Source organism: Bubalus kerabau, chromosome 23, assembly GCF_029407905.1.
Source record: "Bubalus kerabau isolate K-KA32 ecotype Philippines breed swamp buffalo chromosome 23, PCC_UOA_SB_1v2, whole genome shotgun sequence".
Taxonomy (NCBI): Eukaryota; Metazoa; Chordata; class Mammalia; order Artiodactyla; family Bovidae; genus Bubalus; species Bubalus kerabau.
In genome coordinates, this window is record NC_073646.1 from 43258004 (window position 1) to 43272843 (window position 14840).

Sequence of the window (14840 nt, forward strand, 5' to 3'; positions counted from 1 at the left end):
GCATCGTCTCATCTGCTTCATGGCCATCTCTATGACTTCTTTAGAGAAATGTGCATTTAATCTTCGGCCAATTTTTTATTGGATTGTTTGTTTTTTGCTATTGAGCTGTACTGGTGGTTTGTGTGCGTTGAGGAGAAACTCCCTATGCGTATCTTTGTTTGCAAGACTTTTTTTTTTCCATTCTGAGATTGTCTTTTTCTTTCGCTGATGGTTGCCTTTGCTGTGCAGATGCTTTTAGTGTTTATTGGGTCCCATTTGTTTATTTTTGTTTTATTTTCATGATTCTACGAGGTGGATCAAAAAAGAACTTGCTACCTTTTATGTCAAGGCGTGTGCTCTTTTCCTCAAGAGTTTCGTAGTACCTGCCCTTTTATTTGGCCCTTTGATCTGTTTGGCGTTTGTTTCTGTGTATGGTGTTCGGCAGCATTCTAATTTCATTGCTAAGGAACCTGCCCCGCGTCGTGCACGCGGCTGCTCCCCGTTTCCGGTCCCGCGTCTGCGCAGGGAGCGCCCTCTCCCTACACGCTCGCCGGCAGTTCCTGTTTGTTTCATGCACGGCCATTCTGACCGGCGTGAGGTGACGCTTCCTTGAAGTTTTGATTTCATTTCTCTCACCTTTAGCGATGTTGACATCTTTACATGTGATTTTGTAAACAGTGTGAGTTAAACGGGCTTCTTGAACGCCTGCTCTGGTTTTCATGCTTTCCTGTTGCCCTCCCCTCGGGCATTTCTTGAGGGCCCGCAGGCCTAGTGCCGGCGAGCCAAGCATTCAAAGCTGTTGTCGTGGGAATTGGCCGCAAGGCGGCAGCGCGTGCTTACGCCCCTACGCTGGTTACGGGGGCCAGAGCCTTAGGGAAAGTCCTGTTCCTGGACTGCCGCTTACCGTGGAACATGCCAGAAGAAACACCGAAGGCTTGTGTCCCATCCCGTCTTCCTTCCTTACCCCATGCCCTGGGCACGTCCCAGTTCCTGCAACACCACTCTGCAGGCTGCTGTCATCACAGGCGGGGCGATCCCGAGGAAGGGAGCTGGAGGCGGGCACCCAGGGGGCCTTCCCCACGCTCTTCCAGCCGGGCCGCCACGTCCTTTGGGTGCAGCAGGTGTAGTTTCAGTGCAGGAGGACCCGCCTGGATCTGGAGGTTGCGAGCCTGGGCAGAGGGGAGCAGGCCCCCAGGCCCACGGGGCAGGGCTCATTGGCTGGCACCACCTCCCCACCCCCTCAGCCCCAACGGTCCACCCACGGACCCAGGCTGCTCAGGCTTCAGGCACGTGGCGGCAGCCCAGGTCACCAAGGCCTGAAGGGAACAGTCAGCACTCTTTTTCTGTACTTAGTGTTTTGTATTGGTGTAGATGTGACTTACAGTGTTGTAGAGTGTGTTTGCTTTTTTGTTTCAGGTGTACAGCAGCATGGTTCACTCATGTATACCGTGTACATGTTCTTTTCTGGGTTCTCTTCTCATACAGTTTATGATGCAGTGTTGAGTATGGGTCCTTGTCCTACAGTGGGTTCTTGTTGATTATTTTATAAAGAGACATGTGTGTGTGGGGGTTCATCTGTACCCTCTCATTCCCTTTGCCCACCACCTTTCCATTTTGGTAACCAGAGGCGCTTTGCTATGTTGTGAGACTGTTTATGTTTGGTAAAGACGTTCATTTGTATCCACTTTTAGAATTCACCTCCAAGAGATATCATATACTTGTCTTCCTTTGTCTTTTTTACGTCACTTTGTACGACGTCCCTACGTCCTTCCTTGTTGCTGGGCATGGCGTGATGTCACTCTCTTTTTGGCTGAGCGATATTGCTGTGTGTGTGTACCCCACCTGTTTACCCCTCACCTGTCCTTGCCCACTCAGGCTTCTTCCGTGTCTTGGCTCTTGTACATGGTGCTGCCATGAACATTGGCGTGCACCTGTCTTTTAAAATTATGGTTTTCTCTGGATCTGCGCCCAGGAATGGGATTGCTGGATCCTAAGTTACTTCTCTGTTTAGTTTTTCATGACCTTTTGTCCTGTTCTCCTTCGTGGATTGAATGACTTTCACTCCCACCAACAGGGAGGAGGGTTCTTTCCCTCCATTCCCTCTCCAGCACTTACTGTGAAGAGTTTCTATGCTGACTGTTCTGGCGTCTGTGAGGTGATGTCACTTCTGATTCACAGTTCTCTGATACTTGCGGATGCTGAGCATCTTTTCACGTGCTCCGTGGCCATCTCTATGTCTTCTTTGGAGAAAGGTCCACTTAAATCTTGTGCCCCTATTTGACTGGGTTGTTTCTTTGATATTGAGGTGCCTAAGCTGTTTGTATATTTTGGAGAGAAATTCCTCATGGGTGTCTCTGTTTGCACATATTAGTTTCATTATGGGGTTTGTCTTTCTGTTATGTTTATGGTTTCCTCTGCTGTGCCAGTGCTTTTAAGGGGAGTTAGGCCCCATTTATTTTTATTTTTTTCCATTTATTTATTTTTGTTTAATTTTTAATGATTCTAAGACGTAGGTCAAAGAAAACCTTGCTGCATTTTGTGTCAAAGTGTGTTCTGCTTTTTCCCTTAGGAGTTTCATATTATCTGTCCTTTTATTTAGGTCTTTAATCTTTTGGAGTTTATTTTTGTGTATTCTGTTAGGCAGTATTCTAATTTCACTCTCTTGACCATTTCTTAAAGAACCTGCACACTGTTCTTCATGGTGGCTGCTACTAACCCACCTTTTCACCAACAGTGTGGGAGGGCACCCTTTCCCCACACTTTCTCCAGCGTTTATTGTCTGTCAGCGTTTGGACAATGGTCACTGTGAATCGTGTGAGGAAATACCTCATTGTAGTTTTGATTTGCGTGTCTCTAATGTTTAGTGATGTGGACCTCTTTTCATGTGATTCTTTTAAAGGGTGTGAGTTAGACTTACCTCTTGAAATTGACAACTTGAATGCCTGCCTTATTTTGAATTTTTTTTTCAGTGATACCTAGGAAATTTCTTAAAGGCACATGTCTTTAACCTTCACCCCTTGACCCTTGTGCATTAATGCCCAGCAAATAGATTTAAGGGTCTAGATCTGATGGATAGAGTGCCTGATGAACTATGGAATGAGGTTCGTGACATTGTACAGGAGACAGGGATCAAGACCATTCCCATGGAAAAGAAATGCAAAAAAGCAAAATGGCTGTCTGGGGAGGCCTTACAAATAGCTGTGAAAAGAAGAGAAGAGAAAAGCAAAGGAGGAAAGGAAAGATATAAATATCTGAATGCAGAGTTCCAAAGAATAGTAAGAAGACATAAGAAAGCCTTCTTCAGCAATCAATGCAAAGAAATTGAGGATAACAACAGAATGCGAAAGACTAGAGATCTCTTCAAGAAAATTAGAGATACCAAGGGAACATTTCATGCAAAGATGGGCTCGATAAAGGACAGAAATGGTATGGACCTAACAGAAACAGAAGATATTAAGAAGAGATGGCAAGAATACACAGAAGAACTGTACAAAACAGATCTTCACGACCCAGATAATCACGATGCTGTGATCACTGACCTAGAGCCAGACATTCTGGAATGTGAAGACAAGTGGGCCTTAGAAAGCATCACTACGAACAAAGCTAGTGGAGGGGATGGAATTCCAGTTGAGCTCTTTCAAATGCTGAAAGATGATGCTGTGAAAGTGCTGCACTCAATATGCCAGCAAATTTGGAAAACTCATCAGTGGCCACAGGACTGGAAAAGGTCAGTTTTCTTTCCAATCCCAAAGAAAGGCAATGCCAAAGAATGCTCAAACTACCGCACAATTGCACTCATTTCACATGCTAGTAAAGTAATGCTCGAAATTCTCCAAGCCAGGCTTCAGCAATATGTGAACCGTGAACTTCCTGATGTTCAAGCTGGTTTTAGAAAAGGCAGAGGAACCAGAGATCAAATTGCCAACATCCACTGGACCATGGAAAAAGCAAGAGAGTTCCAGAAAAACATCTATTTCTGCTTTATTGACTATGCCAAAGCCTTTGACTGTGTGGATCACAACAAACTGTGGAAAATTCTGGAAGAGATAGGAATACCAGACCACCTGATCTGCCTCTTGAGAAATCTGTATGCAGGTCAGGAAGCAACAGTTAGAACTGGACGTGGAACAACAGACTGGTTCCAAATAGGAAAAGGGAGTACATCAAGGCTGTATATTATCACCCTGCTTATTTAACTTCTATGCAGAGTACATCATGAGAAATGCTGGACTGGAAGAAGCACAAGCTGGAATCAAGATTGCCCGGAGAAATATCAATAACCTCAGATATGCGGATGACACCGCATGACACTTTCTATGGCAGAAAGTGAAGAGGAACTCAAAAGCCTTTTGATGAAAGTGAAAGAGGAGAGTGAAAAAGTTGGCTTAAAGCTCAACATTCAGAAAACGAAGATCATGGCATCTGGTCCCATCACTTCATGGGAAATAGATGGGGAAATAGTGGAAACAGTGTCAGACTTTATTTTTCTGGGCTCCAAAATCACTGCAGATGGTGACTGCAGCCATGAAAATAAAAGACGCTTACTCCTTGGAAGGAAAGTTATCACCAACCTAGATAGCATATTGAAAAGCAGAGACATTACTTTGCCAACAAAGGTCTGTCTAGTCAAGGCTATGGTTTTTCCAGTGGTCATGTGTGGATGTGAGAGTTGGACTGTGAAGAAGGCTGAGCGCCGAAGAATTGATGCTTTTGAAGTGTGATGTTGGAGAAGACTCTTGAGAGTCCCTTGGACTGCAAGGAGATCCAACCAGTCCGTTGTGAAGGAGATCAGCCCTGGGATTTCTTTGGAAGGACTGATGCTAAAGCTGAAACTCCAGTCCTTTGACCACCTCATACGAAGAGTTGACTCATTGGAAAAGACTCTGATGCTGGGAGGGATTGGGGGCAGGAGGAGAAGGGGACGACAGAGGATGAGATGGCTGGATGGCATCACTGACTCGATGGACGTGAGTCTGAGTGAACTCCGGGAGTTGGTGATGGACAGGGAGGCCTGGCGTGCTGCGATTCATGGGGTGGCAAAGAGTCAGACACGACTGAGCTACTGAACTGAACTGAGCGCGGCTTTTCATGGTGTTAGTAAATGAAAAGGCCACAAGGGGGCAGCACGTCTCCATGTCCCACTCTTTTTTTTTCCCCCTGTAATTTCCTTCTTATTTTAAGTTGGAATGTTGTTGATTTCTGATGTATTTGTTTCAGTGGTACAGATACACGATTCAGTTATGCATAGATGTTTATTTATTCTCTTTGGGTTCATTTTCACGTATAGGTGATTACAGTGTGTTCCTATGCTATTCACTAGTTACGTGTTGACCATTTATTTGATATATATTTCTGTGTATACGTTAATTCCAAATCTTAATCTCCCCCACTTGTTTCCGAAGGCTGGGGGCTCTTCAGAGGGCAAGAGGCACTGTGGGTCCACTGTGGGGGCACGCCGCCTGCCACGTGCTCCAAGCTCCCTCAGCCCCAGGACACTCCGGCCTTGGGACCCAAGCCAGTCAGGTTGCAGGGATGGGGCACCAGCCCAGGTCACTGTGGCCTGAGAGGACTAGAATCAGCATTTCTTGTTCCGTATTTTTCTGTTTTTACCCCATGGTTTGAAGCGTAGTGTATAGGTGAATTACAATCTCGTTGGATATTTTTTTTGTTTGTTTCCTTTTCAGTCTAATGCAACTTGATTTTCTTGGTGACCAGAAGTTTCTTTCCTAAATCTGTGAGGCTGTGTCCGTTTGGGAAAGAACTTCATTTGTATCTATTTTAGATCACACCTACAAGTGATGCCATATGATACATGTCTCTCCCTGTCCCCCTTGCTTCACTGGGAGTGATCGTCTCTACTTTCTCTGCTGTGGCCATACTTGCCATTATCTCCTGCGTCCTTATTGTTGAGAAATATTGCACTGTGTACATGTGCCTCATTGTCTGTTTCCATTCATCTGGAATGTCTACATTTAGCTTGCTTTCGTACCTTGTTGGGCTGAACAGGGGTTCCCATGTCTTTTAAATTTTTTATTTTCTCTGGGTTTATGTCCAGGTTTGGGACTGCTGGGTCCTCAGGTGCTTGTGTTGCAGTGAAAAGGGAAAAAAGAGGAATTTGTTGCAGTAAAAAGAAAAAAAAAAAAGAAAAAGAGATAAATGAGTTTTTCTTTTTTCCCTTCCTGAGAACAAAGAAGATAACGAGAATAGTGAGCAGGCCTGAGTATTCCTCGCTTTTTTCACTTTAGCCACTCCTAGCTCTGATGTCTATAACTAAGTTTGCTTTCCTGCCCCCCTAACTCTGCAGAAGCTACACTTTACATCTATTTACAGTCTACTCTGTACTGGGAACAATTAAATCATTCTAAGAATAATCAGTCTAATAACACTAGAACACTGGGCTGGGTGCCCTATGGGCAATGCCAGTAGATGGTTTCCTTGAAAAATCAGGGTTGGCATGGAACAAGCTAGACCAGATGACTTAGGTATGTGCTGGGCTACACATAATGGGAGTTCTTGACTTAAGTTCTTACTGATGACCTTATTATTATTGCTAGCTGTATGGTTTTCTGTATTGCCTGTTTCAAAAGTGTTGTCCCGAGCCTATTACACAGACTGAAGTAAGTCAGAAAGAGAAATACCGATACAGTATATTAACACATATGCATGGAATTTAGAAAGGCAGTAATGATGATGCTATAGGCAAGGCAGCGTAAGAGACACAGATGTAAAAACAGACTTTTGGACTCTGGGAGAAGGCGAGGGTGGGATGATTTGAGAGAACAGCACTGAAACGTGTATATCATCATATGTGAAATAGGTCACCAGTGCAAGTTTGACACATGAAGCAGGGCGCTCAAAGCCAGTGCTCAGGGACAACCCAGAGGCACGGGAGGGGGAGGGCGGTGGGAGGGGTTCAGGGCGGGGGACACGCGCACCCATGGCTGATTCACGTCCATGTTTGGCAAAATGCACCACAGTGTTGTAAATTGATTAGCCTCCAATTAAAATACATTAATCTTAAAAAGTTATAAAAAGTGTTGTCTCTTACATTATCAAGTGTGTGACACAATGGTTATGTAGTGCCCCCAAACTATGGTCAGATCCATGACCCTGAAGGGGCTCTGCCATCTACCTCTACAAAGATTGGATCATGGCCACTGAGGCCGCTGACCTTCAACACGCCCTGAAAGGACTCCAGGGTGGAAATTGGGAGTGAGCACTCTGTGCTCCAAAAAAAAAACTGCAGAAGAGGCCTTCAGATAGACATTCTTGGGAGGAGATTTTAATGAGCCTTGATTCTTGTATCTTCTCAAGCCTAGAGAGACACTAACCTCCTGACACCGACAGCCATTTTGGCTATTAAGGAAAAAATTGCAATTAAAGTCAAAACAGAGTAGCTATGGAAACTAGGCGACATGACGGTGTGACTTCAGACAAGTCCTGGGATTGCTGAGAGCTTGAGTTTTCTGAGCGTCAGACTTAGGTTGCCATCAGCCCTTCTGAAAACCGAGTCTGCGAGCAGCAGGTGACTGCAGCCTTACTTTTTAAAGGTCTCTTCTTGTAACTGTTATATGTTTAGACAAGGAAATTTCTCTGGATCATATGTTGACAAGAAAAAAAAATGTGTAATGACCAATAGCCACATTAAAGGTTAAGACCTATGTAGATAAATCTAGACAACTGACTATCTGGCTACACGTTCCCTCAAAGTGTTAAGTCTAAATTAGGATTCAGGCTCAATTTCAGGGTTAATTTTTTCTAATTTGTCTAATGTTCAGGTTGTCATTCCTCCAACTATTTCTGGGTCCGAATGGCTCCATCCCTTTGGACAAGATGACCCAAGCACTGACCCTGTCTGAACCACAATCAAAATCGTCAGCAAGTGTACCTTGGTTCCTACTCCTTCTTTGAGCCCTGGTTACAATAACTCTCTTACTGATCTATGGCCTCTGTTTTCTTAAACTTCCTGTTAAGACTTGTCTCCTCCTGATGACAACAGATTTATGTCAAGATAATAATGATGCAGAGAGAAAACCCACGCCCCCAAAGAGATGACAGACACTCCTCCAAACAGATCCTGTGGGAAGAACCACAGAAGCCACTGGGGCCCCTTAATGAAACGAGGCGAGAGCTGCGTCACCCTGACTGCATAGGGTCTGTGAGTCCCATTGAAGAGGGAATTCATACGGCCTGGACTCCGTCTTAGGCCAGTTCATGCTGATCATGCTCGGCCACCTCTCCAATGGACTCTGAACTCTGTGTTTAGTGCCTATGGAGATGCCAACAGAAGGATAAGACCCCTTCTGGACAGGCCATAAATATTTCTGTACCTATTAGAGTGTAACCTTGGGCTTATTGATTATTGGCCAATTGCTTAAGTGTTTGAGCACATAACACATGAGTGACGGGGTTATTGGGATTGTATTACCGTTCCTTTGTTTATGTAAGTCTCAAGGAGTTTGGGGTGGTGGGTTCAGACACGTACACATGGGGTGTAAAAGATTTTCACAAATGCTGGTCGGGGTCCTTGGCTAAGAGGAGACTCTGCCTCGGGCCCACCGGTGGAATAAACTGCACTCCACTATCTGCATTGTCCTTCTGAGTGAGTGTGTTTCCCTGAACGTGTGGCTACAACACCATGTCAGCATTGAAGAAGTAATGAAAGATTTACCTCCTGTCCCTCATCACCCCAGTAAAGATTACTTGGGGTTCACGTCTCTCAAGGGCAATTTGAAGCAGGCAATAGATGGGCCCCTGGGAGGAATAGCTGATGATTGCCAAACAGTAAAACTGAGGTTTTCTCCTCAGCCAGACAGGAACAAGAATGACACCTATTTCCCTTTCTCCATTGATATGGAGGAAATAAAATGAAGGGGGAATTTGTTGCAGTGAAAAGAAAAAAAAAAACAAAACAAAAACAAGAGGAGTGAGTTTTTTTCTTTTCTTTCCTGAGAACAAAGTGCTGTAGCCGCACGTTCCGGGAAACAAACTCACTCAGAAGGACAATGCAGACAGTGGAGTGCAGTTTATTCCACTGGCGGGCCCAAGGCAGTCTCCTCTTAGCCAAGCACCCCGACCAGTTTTGGTGAAAACCTTATATACCCGAAGTGTATGTGCACAAACCCACCTCCCCAAATTCCCTGACAATCAAGCCCAGGTAGTTAACAGTGGACAATTATCAATAGGCTTGTGGTCAAAGCCCAATAAGCAAAATAGAATGTATGATTCTATTCAGTTACACAGATAATTAGGGTATTCTTTTAGACGATGGAGAGCCCTGGGGCTCGTCCTTCTTGGGGCCTGGTTTTCCAGATGGTATGTCGTTTCCATAGATGCTGGGCATTTAGCTCTAAGTCCACAGTCCGCCCGAGATGGAGTCCTGCTTTCAAGATAGAGCCTGTTCTGTTTCCTCCTTCATTTCTAGAGCCGTCCCAACCCTCTCCTTGAGGCCCCAGATGCCGTGAACCCAGTGCTGATGGCTGACTGCAGAGAAGCCTCTCAGGCTGACAGTCACTTCCTCGCCCCGCCTCTGATTCCACTTCTGGGGCTGCAGCTTCTCTTCCAGTTCAGCTTCACTCCCTGCTCTGGGCTCCGTTCTGGTTAGGGTTCCCACTTGGCTCAGGGTCCCCTCAGGACCACCTCTGGAGAGACAAGCCTCATTTTCAGGAAGGAAAGGCCCTGTTTTCAAACAGAACAGATCAGAAAGGAGCTGCTAGACAGAGCACCCGTCTCCGCCTACCCAACAGTTTCCCAGAGAAATTCGAAGTGAGTCTGTTTGAACCTGGGCTGCGGTTTCATTGGTGGGCATGTAAGTAATCTCGAGGAGGAGGTAAAGCAACTTGAGATGAACTCCATATGGACTAAAGCTTCAAGATGAGGACAGGACAATTAAGGGAGGAGGCTGGGCCCTGCCCAGACCACATCTTTCTCATTCTCAGGAGACCTTGCCGACCACACATGTGCAGAAAGGCTCCCAGGAAGTCAAAAGGGGAGAGATGTCAAGGGATGCTCTACCCACAGGCCTTGGCAGTAGAATCTGTCTTGGCTAAGAGATGCGTGTGCATACATGGGAGGATCCTGAGATACACCAAGTATAGGCTGTGAACCAGGGAAATGATTGGCCAAAGGAAATCCAGAGACATCCCCCATAGAAGTAGTTCAAGTTGCCACAAGCATAGAACTCAGCCCTCTTTCTGAATCCATCTGTGTGTCTATCCACATGCAATGTACTGTTTTTCCTCCAAATAGACACATTCCTTGCTTTACTACTTTCCATCTTTGTGGAGGTTCTTTCCTGCAAAGCAGAAGGGCCAGGGCTCTTGTCACTGCCCACTGATCTCGTGGTCAGAGCTTGGTGCTCTCACTGCTGTGGCCTGGCCTCAGTCTCTGGCTGGGAACCCAAGCCCCGCTTCAAGCCACTGCAGGCCGAGGTCACCCGAGATCAGCCTAACTCACCCCAAATTTGTCCCTGGTTCTCACCCTTTCAGGATACACTTAATACAAGACACACTTCTTCAAGGCAAATGAAATGAATGCTGTCCTGCACAGCTCACAGTTTACTGGGAGAATTTGGCTTGTTCACGGACACACACACACACCCCTCACACCCAAGGCATAGCTATTTCGTGTGTTCTAAGTGGCAGCTTTTACCTTTGGGGAGGTAACCCAGAAGCATGGTTCTCAAGTAAGGCTTTGGGAAACCTGGTAGACCTCATTTAGTTATTAAAAAATTTAGTTTCTAATTTTTATTCTTTAACAATAGATATATAACATTCTCCTTGTAAAAACTTAGAAGTAAATGCATAGAATGAATAGTGAAAAAAAAGAAAAGAACCCAAAACTCAACCCTAAAACTTCATTCTGTCTCATTCCTCTTTTACATAAATTTAAAAAGTGGGTGTTTATCATTACAAACTGTTTTCTTTGCATTTGCAGGCATATCAAAATATATGCAAGTATATCTTTCTCGTAAATATTGCTGCACTATCTCAGTATGCATAACACAATTTTCACCAAATACGTCAAAGGATGTTAACATCTGTATGTAGACTTCTGTATGTAGATTTATCTTATTCTTTTGAATTGCTTGATATTCCAACCCCGCCCCCCCCCCCCCCCCCCAAAGTACTCTTGCCTGGAGAATCCCATGGACAAAGGATCCTGGTGGGCTACAGTCCATGGGGTTGCAAAGAGTCAGACACGACTGAGCAACTAACATACACACACACATAATTTTCCAGTGTATGGCTGAAACACAAATTAACCATAACCCTGCTGAAGCTGAAGCTCCAATACTTTGGCCACCTAATATGAAGAACCAATTCATTGGAAGAGACCCTGATGCTGGGAAAGATTGAAAACAGGAGGAAAAGGGAGCAACAGAGGATGAGATGGTTGGATGCCATCACCGACTCGATAGACATGAATTTGAACAAACTCCAGGAGACGGTGAAGGACAGGGAAGCCTGGCATGTGCAGTCCATGGGGTCACAAAGAGTCAGACACGACTGAGGGATTGAGCAACTGTTGACAGATTTGTAGGTTGTGTAGTGTTTTGCTGGTATAAGCAGTGCTAAGTGAATCAATGTCTTTACTTAGAACATAAGAACTGTATTTGTGAGATTTTTCTTAAGAAAAGGACTTAGTATGCCAAAGGATAGCCTCATTAAAATTTTTAGAACTATTGAAAATTAAAATTGATAGAGGCTGTATCAATTTACACCCTCAAAAATAGTGTATGGTGTTCTGTTTTGCCGAAGCCCATCTCAGAAGGCCATTAGAGTGATTCATGCCATTGGTATCTTATTCTGACTTAATTCTTTTAACTTGTTGCTTAGACTAACCATATGTCTCTTTGGGTGAACTACAATCCTACATCTTTTTATGGTTTCCATTTTTGGACATGTACAATTTTCTTCTTGACCTTTTCCTGTGTGTTGAGTCATGAGGACTCCCTTGCCTAACCCCTTTATTCTGGTTGCTATGGTTTAAGTTTGTGATTGAATCAACTAATGCTTTTTTTTTTTTTTTCCTTCTTAATGAGTTCAGGACTTTGTGTCACAGTAGACAGATATCTTTCTTTCTGAGATTATAATTATCTACGTTTTTACACTTAAATATTGATCCATCTGGAAACTTATTTTAAAGTAATGTAAAGAGGTTAAGAATCAATGATATTGAATGCTTGCTTTGAATAAAAATTGTGCCCGCTTTCCATAATATGGAATTTAATTGAAATATGGCTGCCAAATCAAGGACTGCATTTTCTACTTCCTTTGACTTACGTGTGTGGCCATGTGACCAGTACTCACTACAAAATGTACGTGGGGGTGATGTGTGTCACCTGTAGGCCAAGACCTTAAGAAGTTCTCTGTCCCTTCTGCCATCTGGACACAGGCAACAGAAGAAGCCATTTGGATTGTGGCACCAGAAGTTGGCAGGAACCTGGGTCCCTGCTTTACAGGGGTCAAGACAGCCACTCACTGACCAGGAACACCAACAGCGACTGTTACACGAGTGAGAATTAGACTCACACTGTGAGGAGCCACTACACGGTTGGCGTTTATTTATTGAAGTGGCCAGTACGGCTTCAGCAATACAAGATCCAGAGAGGAGCTAACGTTCCCTGAGCACCCGTGTCTGAGCACACTTCATTCTGTTCAGTGAGCACTCTGCCTACTGTCAATGAACAGGATATGTTGGTTACATAATGTTCGCAAAGGATGGGGAAGGGGGTGGTATGTCCGTGGGCGACTTTCACGATTAACTGCGCGTAAAGCGAAAATTCTATTCAGTGCACTTGCGTCATCTGCATCACTAGACTGGACCTGGAAAAATCTGAACATAAAAAGCAGAGGTATAGCAAACCAGTCCAGGCTTATTTTAATTCATCTCTCAATAATAAGGCTTCATTTAAAACAAGGCATCCAGTACAAACTTAAAGTAGGTGGTACACCAGGATGACAGTAGGAACCAATTTTGGCTGCTGGAGACAGAATTCACAATTGTGTAGGAAATTTATCAATGACCTGTATTAAGCAAAATAGGCTTCATCTGTAAATGTGAATGGATAACCCAAGATTGCATCTGGAGGAATACTTGGAGGAGGAGATGAGCTAATAGAACACCTAAAGTGACCAAACAACAAATATTTGGCAATTAAGTTGAGATTGAATTAAAGATATTCAGGCATGATAGTACACAGCTGTTTCTCTTAGCTGCCCAGTATCAGAGTGTGCAAATGCTTGGTTCTTTGTGGAACTGCTTTGAAAACCAAGCTGCTGCCCTGCAAAGCCATCGAGCTCGTCTGTGAAGCTGTGACTAGTTTCTGAGTCGACTCCTCTACTCTTTCTTGTTGCAACTTGTTCAGAATCAGTGTGAATAATCAAAATGTTCAGTGAAGGGAGCACCATAGAAACGTAAAGTTTGGAAGACTTTAGCAGAATGGAATTCCTGAAAACACGGTATATAAACAGGAAGTAATTGAATTTGTCAGTGCGAAAGTGAGGGGCAAAGTGACAAAACCAAGTGAGAGGTGGGCAGTGTGCCTGAGTGACCCTTCATAGCTGTGCTTTGTAATTTCATAACTCGTGAGAACAAGTTTTGAACGAGCTTCCATTTGGGGGTAAATTTACATTCTGTAACGAATAGAATGAAATTGAAAAGCCCTATTGTTTTGTGACATCTCTGTTTTGTTTGGCAAAGTATTCAAGATAATTAGAAATGGAGAAATACTGTTGAGTTTTGTGTTATAAAATATTTGTCTAAGAATGAGTCTTAATGAAATAAAAATGATATGATGAAAATATTTGGACTAAAATATTTAAACATTTCCATACATAAAAGCATAATTATGTACCTTCACTGAGAATTTTCCTGAGCTTACCAGGAATCTCAACATATGTAGAAAGAGTTAATTTTTTCAACAAAATATGGGCTACAGAGAAGAGTTTTTTTTGAAAGTGTCAATAAATTTCAATTTATTAATTATTAAACACAATCTTGGGGACTATTACCATTTTATGACAACTGAAAATAATGAGAACATATTTATAATTAAAGTCACTGAAGGAAAGAGGAGAGACAATGTGGCAGAAAAACATTTGAACAAATAAAGGCTAAAATATTTCCAAATATGATGGAAAATATCAAGCCACAGGTCCTAAGTGCTTAAAGATATCTAAGAAGATTGAATAGAAAAAAACCACATATAATCTCATCATAGTCAAATTGCTGAAAACTAGTAATAAAAAAATATTAAATGAATATAGAGGGAAAAAAGGCATATTCCATAGAGAAGATCAATGTGAAAGTGAAGACTGAATTCAACAGCACTGCATCAAGAAGACAATGCAATGATATTTTTAAGGTGTTGAAAGAAAAAAAGTCTTCTCAACTTAGAAATCTATATCTGTTTAAACTATTCTTCAAAAATGAAGAGAAAATAAAGGTATTGTTTAATTCATGGTCAAAGAAGAAATCACAAGGGAAATAGGGGCTTATTTTGGAATGAATGATAATGAACATCTCTCATAAAAAAAAAAATTTGTGGATACAGTTAAAATAGTAGCTAGAAGGAGATTTATAGCCAATTGGGAAAATGGCAAATTCCGTACAAAACAAACATACCAAAATTGACCCAGGAAGAAAAAGAACATTTTAATGGCCTTCTGTTTGTTAAAGAAAGTGAACCTGAAATAAAAGCCCTTCTCAGAAAAACTCCACACGCAAAGACTTCACTAGTGAATTCTACCAAACATTTGATAAGAAATGAAAAAATGATGTCAACCATACATCGCCAATAGGAGAAGGCAATGGCACCCCACTCCAGTACTCTTGCCTGGAAAATCCCATGGACGGAG